We start from the raw sequence: 11,380 nt of genomic DNA on the forward strand, positions 1-11,380 counted from the left end.
CCCCCCATGTGCCAGTATCAAGTGCCCCCCCCCCCCCCGCTCCCCCCATGGCAGTAACAGTTGGGTATTAAAAAAAAATAAAATAAACACTTCTACTTACCTCCATGTCAGCGATGCGATGCAGCCTCTTCCTGTGTCCCTCCCTGTATTGTGTCCCGCCCTGTATGTCCATATATGGAGTCACTGCTTGTATTTCAGAAAAGGTTTCTGCTGGGATTCGAACCCACGACCTTCTGTATCAGAGGCAGAGCACCTACCCTCAAGACCATAACAGCTGCCTTGCTGCTGACCGAAAAATTATGAGACTTCTACTGTTATAGCTGGCTAAGTGTACATCTATACACATAGCTGCTCATATATAGAGATATAGCAGAGCTGAGTGTGCTGGGATAGCTGTAATATAGAGATATAGCAGTGCTGGGTGTGTTGGGGCAGCTTTCATGTGTATAGATGTACACTTAGCCAGCTATAACAGTAGAAGTGTCAAATTTTTTCAGTCAGTTGCAATGCCTTCTTTATGGCTGTGAGGGTTAATGCTTTGCCTCTGATACACTGATACATTGGAGGTTCGAATCCCAGACACATCAGGAGACTTTAGTATATACAGTAAGATTAGAGCACATTAGCGAGGGAACATTAAGACCGCTGCTGTGAAGGGGCCCTGAACAGTAAGACATCGATATTTAACTAACTTGAAAATAAACTGTCGGGCCCCGAAGCAGCTGCTTCCCCGGTAGTTACGCCACCTCCTGGCTGCCTGTGTGTAGTGTCTGTGTGTGTTAATAAAAAAAAAAAAAAAAAAAAAAAAATTTGAATGCGGTCGGACGGGCCCCCTAGTGGCGTAGGGCCCCATAGCCACTGCTATGGTTGCTATGGCGATCCCTACGCCACTGCCCCCTGCCGTGCTAAACACATGTTCAGATACACTGGCGCAGGGCAGGCCAGCACCTCCAAGGCGTAAAGGGCAAGCTCAGGCCATGTGCCCAATTTGGAGACCCAGAAGTTGAAGGGTGCAGACCCGTCATTCAGTACGTGTAGGCGTGTGCACACATACTGCTCCACCATGTTGCTGAAATGCTGCCTCCTGCTAAGACGTTCCATATCAGCTGGTGGTGCTGGTTGTCGTGGCGTGCTGACAAAGCTTTTCCACATTTCGGCCATGCTAACCCTGCCTTCTGAGGTGCTGGTGGTGCCCCTGCTGCGTTGTCGACCTCTTCCTCCTCTGCCTTCTCCTTGTGCTTCCACTGTGCCCCCGCTGTCAGGTGGGAATGCCACTAGCAGCGCGTCTACCAGCGTGCGCTTGTATTTGCGCATCTTACGATCACACTCCAGTGCGGAATTAAGGACGGTACGTTGTCTTTGTAATGGGGATCCAGCAGCTTGGCCACCCAGTAATCAGCAAAAGTTTGAATGTGGGCAACTCGGCAGTCATTGCGGAGACACTGCAGCATGTAATCGCTCATGTGTGCCAGGCTGCCCAGAGGCAACGACAAGCTGTCCTCTGGGGGAGGTGTATCGTCTGTGTCCTCTGTATCACCCCAGCCACGCACCAGTGATGGCCATGAGCTGGTTTGGGTGCCACCCTGCTGTGAACACGGTTCCTCCTCCTCCATCTCCTCCTCCTCATCCTCAACCTCATCATCCTCCAGAACTGTGCCCTGGCTGGACAATTGTGTACCTAGCGTTTGTGGGTTCAGGAACCCACCCTCGGAGCCACTTGTGAATGACTGTCTGGAAACCCTATGAAATGATCCCTCTTCCTCCTCCTGTGCCACATCCTCTTCCATAATCACCAGAAGCGTTTTTTTAAGGAGGCAAAGAAGTGGGATAGTAACGCTGGGATAGCCACTGCCATAAGGCTTTTAAAACTCTCTGTCTCCACCAGACGGAATGACAGGATTTCAGAGGCCAGTCATTTTGAAATGCTGGCATTCAGGGCCAGGGATCGTGGGTTGGTAGGGGGGTACTTGCTCTTCCGCTCCAGTGTTTGGGAGATGGAGAGCTGAACGCTTCCGTGGGACATTGTGGCGATGCTGGGTGACCAAGGTGGTGGTGTTTCTGGCAGATCCTCGGTTTGCGGGGTGGCAGGTGCCACTGTCACTCCAGAGGTGGATGAAGAGGCCGAGACTGCAGCAGAAGAGGAAGCAGGAGGAGCCAGGTTTTTGAGGTGTCTACTCCACTGCAGCTTGTGCTTTGCACTTAGATGCCTGGTCATGCAGGTTGTGCTCAGGTTGAGAACATTTATGTCTCGCTTCAGGCTCTGATTGCACAGCGTGCAAACCACTCGTGTCTTGTCGTCAGAGAACTCATTGGAGCTGGCTTTGGTGTGCTCGGTCCCTTGCTGCATTGGGCAGTAGCAGGCGTACTGTCCAGGGACGGCCGCTCCGCTTTTGCACCCTGGTCCCTCTTCTGCTGTGTTGGTGGCTCTGTGCGACCACCGCCTCTTCCTCCGAACTACACAGGTCACTCGCATGACCTTGATTCCATGTAGGGTTGAGGACCTCATCGTCCTCCACATCATTATCCACCCAGTCTTTACCCCTGCCCTCCTTGTCGGTCTGCACACTGCAGAAAGCCACAGCAGTTGGCACCTGTGTTTCTTCATCATCCGAGACGTGCTGCAGTGGTCCCCCCATGTACTCATCTTGAAGCATAAGTGGTTGGGCATCGGTGCACTAAATCTCTTCCACTTCTGGGGCAGGGCTATGTGGATGGCCCTGGAAACCCTGCTAGCAGAGTCATCAAAAAGCAAAATAAACTGCTGCATGACTTGGGGCTCAGACTGCTTGGCTAATTGTTGCAGTATTTCAAGATTATATTTCAAACTGACAAATGCAGCATAGGCCCCAGATGTAGGGTATTGCCAAAAATGGGTGCTTTTTTAAACCCAGAAAATGATTGCAGTATTTTAAGATTATATTTCAAACTGACAAATTGTCACAGCCTATGGTGTGTTTTGTGACACTTTCCTTCACTTGGTTGCCCATGGCAATGTGTGGTGTTGTGTGCATGTGGTGGCAGTGTCTCAGCCCTATGGCTGATCCCCAGGACATGGTTGCCACGCATGCCGTTGCCCGCGGCAACAGGTGAAGTGTGTGTTTATGTGTGTACTTCCCCTTTTAGTGGCCGTCTTCCCTTGCCTTGTGTTGGAAAGGTTAACTCCCTTCTGTGTGTGTGATCACCTGGTTTGTCTGAGTGTGGGTGTGGCTACTTTGGGCTATAAAGCCTCTGCTGTTTTCAGTTAGCTGAGGGGTTCTAAAGCCATGGTTGCTGGAGACATCCTCCTGTTATACCATCTGCCAGTGGGGGCCACCCTTGTGGTCATAAGTTCATGTATGGTGTTTAGTAGATGTTTGTTTGGTCTTTTGTTATTGCAGCATATGGTTTCCTGGGTTCCCGTGTGATGTCTGTTGTGTGCTGTGTCCTTTGTGTTGTTGTGGACAGCAGCACTTGTACTTGGGTTCCAGGTTGTGTGTCTATGGCAGGTAGGTGTGGTATTAGTCTCACTTACCTGTCATTGCCATATGTCTGTTTATGTTCCCCTGTCTTTGTAGCATTGGCCTGTGAGACTCCTGTTCCTCCGCATCTAGCATGAACAGGTCGTCTTACCCTGCTCCTAGTCTAGGGCCAGCCCTGAGGGCTAGAAGGGACTCCAAGGTTCCGGAGTATGAGCCCTCCCACCATCAGGGTCGGCTCATACGGCTAGGAGACAGGGTCAGAATTAGGGATTGATAGGAGGTGACCTGCTCCCTGATTCCTGTCCTGGCCTTGCACTGACCATCCATCTGCTGATACCGCACGGCTGAGGGTTTTCCCCATCCTCAGCCGTGACACAAATGCAGCATAGGCCCCAGATGTAGGGTATTGCCAAAAATGGGTGCTTTTTTAAACCCAGAAAATTATTGCAGTATTTCAAGCTTGTATTTAACAATGACAGATGCAGCAAACGCTGCAAATTTAGTATTTTGCCCAAAATGGGTGGGTTTTTTTTATAGCAGAATATAACAGTAGTATCTAATGCTTATATTTCACACTGACAGATGCAGTAAAGCCTGCAAATTTAGTATTTTGCCCAAAAAGGGTGTTTTTTTAATAGCAGAATATAACAGTGGTATCTAACGCTTGTATTTCTCACTGACAGATGCAGCAAAGGCTGCAAATTTAGTATTTTGCCCAAAAAGGCAGAAAATGTTTGCAGTATTTCAAGATTATATTTCACACTGACAAAGGCAGCATAGGCCCCAGATGTAGGGTATTGCCAAAAATGGGTGCTTTTTTAAACACAGAAAATTATTGCAGTATTTCAAGCTTGTATTTAACAATGACAGATGCAGCAAACGCTGCAAATTTAGTATTTTGCCCAAAATGGGTGTTTTTTTAATAACAAAATATGACAGTAGAATCTAACGCTTGTATTTCATACTGACAGATGCAGCAAGGGCTGTAAAATTTAGTATTTTGCCCAAAAAGGGTGTTTTTTAAACCCCAGAATATAATTGCAGTATTTCAAGCTTCTATTTGACTGTCACAAATGCACATATGCTGTGCTGGTTCACTGAACTTGCATAAAATGGCCGCCGCCACCAGTGGCGTAGGGATCGCCATAGCAACCATAGCAGTGGCTATGGGGCCCTACGCCACAAGGGGGCCCGTCCGACCGCATTCAAATTTTCATTTTTTTTTTTTATTAACACACACAGGCAGCCAGGAGGTGGCGTAACTACCGGGGAAGCAGCTGCTTCGGGGCCCGACAGTTTATTTTCAAGTTAGTTAAATAGCGATGTCTTACTGTTCAGGGCCCCTTCACAGCAGCGGTCTTAATGTTCCCTCGCTAATGTGCTCTAATCTTACTGTATATACTAAAGTCTCCTGATGTGTCTGGGATTCGAACCTCCAATGTATCAGTGTATCAGAGGCAAAGCATTAACCCTCACAGCCATAAAGAAGGCATTGCAACTGACTGAAAAAATTTGACACTTCTACTGTTATAGCTGGCTAAGTGTACATCTATACACATGACAGCTGCCCCAACACACCCAGCACTGCTATATCTCTATATGACAGCTATCCCAGCACACTCAGCTCTGCTATATCTCTATATATGAGCAGCTATGTGTATAGATGTACACTTAGCCAGCTATAACAGTAGAAGTCTCATAATTTTTCAGTCAGCAGCAAGGCAGCTGTTATGGTCTTGAGGTTAGGTGCTCTGCCTCTGATACAGAAGGTCGTGGGTTCGAATCCCAGCAGAAACCTTTGCTGAAATACAAGCAGTGACTCCATATATGGACATACAGGGCGGGACACAATACAGGGAGGGACACAGGAAGAGGCTGCATCGCATCGCTGACATGGAGGTAAGTAGAAGTGTTTATTTTATTTTTTTTAATACCCGACTGTTACTGCCATGGGGGGAGCGGGGGGGGGGGGGACGACTTGATACTGGCACATGGGGGGAGGGGGGTTGGCACCTGACCTGATACTGGCACCTGGGGGGGGGGGGTTGGCACCTGATACTGGCACATGGGGGGGGAGAGAGAGGCACCTGATACTGTGGATGGCACTGTTCAGGGGAGGGGGATCTGTGTATGGCACTATTTAGGGGAGTGTGGATGGCACTGTGGATGGCACTATTTAGGGGAGGGGGGATCTGTGGATGGCACTATTTAGGGGAGAGGGATCTGTGGATGGCACTATTTAGGGGAGAGGGATCTGTGGATGGCACTATTTAGGGGAGGGGGGGATCTGTGGATGGCACTATTTAGGGGAGGGGGGATCTGTTGATGGCACTATTTAGGGGAGGGGGAACTGTGGATGGCACTATTTAGGGGAGGGGGGATCTGTGGATGGCACTATTTAGGGGAGGGGGATCTGTGGATGGCACTATTTAGGGGAGGGGGGATCTGTGGATGGCACTATTTAGGGGAGGGGGGATCTGTGGATGGCACTATTTAGGGGAGGGGGGATCTGTGGATGGCACTATTTAGGGGAGGGGGGATCTGTGTATGGCACTATTTAGGGGAGGGGGATCTGTTGATGGCACTATTTAGGGGAGGGGGATCTGTGGATGGCACTATTTAGGGGAGGGGGATCTGTGGATGGCACAGAGGGGGGGGGGCCCATAATTTTTTTTTGCTATGGGGCCCATGCATTTCTAGCTACGCCCCTGGCCGCCACCCACCTAACAGACGGATAAAAGTTATTTTTCTGTGTCACTGGGCTCAGGGCAGGGTAAAAAGATTGTGCACTGAACCCACAAAACATAATCTAGGTAGATCGCTGAGTTAACAAGCACTTCAGATTAAGGATTCTTTTCTATTCTCTCCCTCACAGCAGCAGCATCCTATCCCTACACTAATCAGAGCACAGTGACGTGCAGCGCTACGTGATTCCAGCTTATATAGAGGCTGGGTCACATGCTGCACTGGCAAATCACAGCCATGCCATTAGTATGCATAGCTGTGATGGCTTCTAAGGGCACACAAGTTAAACGCTTGTTGATTGGCTGCTCTGCAGCCTTTCAAAAAGCGCCATTAACTCACCAAACACCGAACTTTTACTGAAAAATTCGGGTTCGGGTCCGGGGTCCAAAAATCCTAAAGTTCGGTACGAACCCGAACTTTACAGTTCGGCTTCGCTCAACCCTAGTGCTGGCGAATACCATGAGTGAAGTAGAGCAAAATAGCACAGTAGATCAAAAAGTAACCTTAGAAAAGCTGGTTGGATTGTAAGGAGACTGGCATCACTGTAATAGGGCATGTCATGCCACATTCAATTGGAAAATTGGAAAATGCAATGGACCATAAACGTTAGGGGGACATGCACAGTCATCATCAATTGGCACTCCAAATTCTTTGGCAATCTTCACTACCTCACAATTTCCAAACCTATATATTGAACATTGCATCCAGACTAGTTAAAGTGGTTTTCCAGAATCCAGCTGTTTCCTCAAAGCCACCTTTAATGTGTTGTGCCTTTTCATAGGTAAATACATTTATATCCAATTCATTATTGTCAAGATGGATGTTCATTGCCTTTAAGAGCCATGCTCGACTATGTTGCAATTTTGTATGTCTTGAGTAGGCCAAATTAAGGTCACACAAAGGTTTCTGCTTTTTAGTGTTATTTTTTTTCTCATGAATGTACCAGTCTGAGAAGAGGTCTCCTTGTCTACTTTTAAATTTATGATGGGAGAAAAAGATAAGCTCTATGCAGCTGGTGATGATTACCTATCCAATTAGATATTTATTAATGAAGCAAAATATATAATATGTATGTATTCATTTAATGAACCTTAGTTAGTCCTTAGCATAAAACAATCAGTAGGACATATATATATATTTGCTTATATTATATTGTTATATGTTACGAAGACAACATGTATCCAGTATATTGTATATATTTCTCATTAGAAGAGTGTCTGTGAAGATGTGTGTTTTGTAACCGTTAATCCCATCTTTGGTATGACAGAGGGGGTACTGATATCTCTGTGAGAAAACAAGGGCATTTACGATCCATAAATTAAGTATGAGAAACCTTCAGAGAGACGCCTAGAGGTCTGTCTCTAATTGCTACAAGTGTCAGAATTAATCCCTATAGCTTTGAATTAAAGCTTCTAAGGTCAAAATGTATATTCAGACTTACATAAGTTAACCCTTTATACTATGATGCAGATAGCTTATACAGCAGTGCCACCTAGGTATCAGTAGGTGACATTACAACAGTAGCAAAAGTGCATTCTGGGTAGGGTTATGATGTCACAATTTTTATTAATGGTCACGCCCATCCGACAATGATTGGAAAGTTCCAAACTAGGAAGGTGTGTCTAACTGATAAGTTTGTGATCATAAACCATACACAAAAAAAGGAGAAAAGAAAGAGAGAGGAGAAGAGAAGTAGAGGGGTCTATCATTCTACCTGCAGAAGAATCTAGACTCATAATCTAGCAAAGCATTAAATAATTGCTTATATATATATATATATATATATATATATATATATATATATATATTTATTTATTGATAGAACATTCTTCGCCAAGCTAAGTGATGGATTCACACTGGAAGGACTTATTTCAAGTCCTTCCTATTTAAGATATGGTCTAGCAAAATCCTAGATCCCTGTTATTTGTCTTAATAGTCTTACCAAAGTTATATGTGTGAAAATAGTCCAGGATGGGGCGGAAGGATACAGTTGTCTCTTCTAAGTTATATCCTTGGACGGATTTGCCCATCTTGAAGTCATGTGATGTGTAGTTGGTTAGGGGGGGTGGAATGTATTTAGCATTCTATAATGATGTCTAGGATTAGACATGCCCATCTTGATATCATGAGGTTTTCTCTGAACAGAAGTAATGTATATAACTTATGTTCATATTTTGATATCCTAACCTAATAATAGCTTGGTTATAATGTGACAAGTTATTTCCACTCACATGTATTGTTAAGCTTGTAATGCTTTATATTAACGCTATATATATTCATTTGCATGTATCATTGTGTTTATTTACTTATATATGTTTATAATCTTGTAACCAATAAATCTGCATATTTTTATAATACCTGTGTATTATTGTATAATGCAGAACTACATTTTATCATTAACGTCATCTCACGTCAAAAAGAACTTATTTATCTGAGGAAATAGTCGGACTCAGATGTGAATTGTATCAATTAGGTTGTCTACAATTCACCAGGTCATGATTTCAAGAATTTATGACAAATTTTATAAATATTTTTTTTTTTATGGTTAATTATTTTTATGACCATAATTAATAATTCTTAATTGAATTATTACCCACCGACAAATGACACAAAACACACCTGTAGCAAAGTGTAAGTGTGTGTTATACGCATCATTCAGAATTTGTGTGGATTGGCCTCCTGGGATGTAACGTGACCCTCATCTTCCCCACAGAGAATTATCATCTATCACTCACGGATCTATGCAATGAGGGCACAAAGAACAATATCTTGTCAGAACAAGAAGCCCATTTCATCCTAAACACCCAAAAAAGACTCCCAATATTTTATTGTCTGCCAAAAATACATAAAGACCTTTATAACCCACCTGGCCGCCCTATTATATCTGGAATTGACTCAATCACATCCAACCTGTCACAATATATTGACAGACTCCTACAACCCATCGTCAAACATACGAGATCTTACATTAAAGATACAACACAAATCATAAATATTATTGAAAATTTGAATTTCGAACCAGAGTGGACATTAGGCACATTAGATGTACAATCATTATACACAGTCATCGAACACGAAACAGGAATCCTATCCATGAGCCAACAACTAGAACAAAATAGTCCATACCCAAAAGAACAAATAGAATACCTGACTAAAGCTGTAGAATTTATTCAGAAACACGATTACTTCTGCTTCGAATCTGAATATTTCCTCCAGACTAGGGGCACAGCCATGGGCACAAAATTCGCCCCGAGTTATGCCAATCTCTTTATGGCAGACTGGGAGGATCACAACATCACACCGAGACTGGGGGCGGATCTGGTGATATGGCACCGCTACATCGACGACATCATCTTCATCTGGAAGGGAAGTGAAGAAAACCTAACACTATTCCTGAATGACATTAATCTCAATCCCATTAATATACGTTTTACATCAAACATCAGTAAGTCTCAAATCGAATTCCTAGTTATACAGATCAAAACTGAACAGAACAAACTTACTTGTTGCACCTACAAAAAACCCACGGCCAAAAACAGTTATATTCTCTTCTCGAGCTGTACCTCCCCAAATGGCTCTTAAGCATCCCGTCTGGTCAATTTAGACGATTAAAGAGGAAGTGCACTGGTATGGAATCCTTTGAACTTGAAGCGGAAGACTTGAAAAAACTGTTTACTGAAGAGAACTATCCGATATCAGAAATAGAGAACTCACTCCCCAAAATCAGGAATCGCGACAGGAAAATTTTCTTTGAAACAACCACTACTAAAAGAAGAGAGGATACAAAAGATGTTTCCTCTTCAATGCAGAACACAAAAGGATTGAACACATCATACGGAAACACTGGCACTTCATACTTGAGGACAAACTACTAAACTCCATCATCCCTACACATCCAAAAATCATCTATACCAAGCTCCTAATCTAGGAATCAAAATTGCCCCATCAATCAAACCACCGCAAAAATATACCAAAACCACAGACAACTGGCTCCACTTCAAAGGATTCTACCGTTGTAACTAATGCAGCAATTGCAAAATTACCACATTTAAAAAGAAAACAGATACCATTCTCTCCACAACCAATTCCTTCCTACATAAAATTAAAGACTTTCTAACATGTAACAGCACAGGGTGATCTATTTGATACAATGCCCATGTGGGAAACAATATGTGGGACGGACGAAAAGGACCCTAAAGAGAAGGATTGCTGAACATATAAATAACATCAAAACAGGCTACATGAATCACTCATTGTCAAAACACTTCAAAATATACCATAACCAGGACCCCAAGGGGATAATATTTACGGCTGTGGAAAAGGAACCTAAAAACTGGAGAGGAGGAAACTATATAAAACAAATGTCCCGAGTAGAATCGAAATACATCTTTGAATTCAACACACTTGCACCAGGAGGTCTAAACGCTGAATTGGAACTATTCGGCTTCCTATAGAGACTAGGTGGGAGGCCCATGACTGATGGCGGATCGAATGTCCGGCTGCTTACCAGCTCCTCGATCCCCCCTCGGTCTCGGGCCCCCATCTACACAACACTCTACCTTCAACCAACAAACAACTACATATGCTGAGATCACATAATTGACTCCGACCCTTCACCCTCAGACCCAAACTCCCCTCAGGAGACATAAATGCCACTAATGGGGTCTAGAATCCATAACCCCAACAGCACCTTTAAGAAACAACGACAATTTAGATATATAGCCAAGAAGATCTACTAAAAACTATTAAAAACAGGAGAAGAGACCACTAAAAACAGTAGAAGAGAATATTAAAAACAGTGGAATAAACTGTTGAAAACACACACATACAGTCAAATCTCACCGCCCACCTCTTTACCTCCAATACCCAGAGGTAACTATGCACACCCCCATGAACAGAAATGCACACCCCCATGAACAGAAATACATATATTCCTGCTCAGCTCCTCACTAATCACTGGGGCACACATGTCAAATCACAGACACAAATTATCACCATCACTTACACACACAACATACAACATGATTCAAAGACACACAAGCATGAACCATCAATTTTATCTATTCTATTTATATAGTTTTTTCATTGACATCTGTAGTCATTTATTTATTTCTATCAACTCTACAAAGTTATGACATGTCAACTGTATACAATATATCGCAAGAATACCCACCCGC

The sequence above is a fragment of the Bufo bufo genome, chromosome 6 (genome assembly GCF_905171765.1).
Source record: "Bufo bufo chromosome 6, aBufBuf1.1, whole genome shotgun sequence".
Classification (NCBI taxonomy): Eukaryota; Metazoa; Chordata; class Amphibia; order Anura; family Bufonidae; genus Bufo; species Bufo bufo.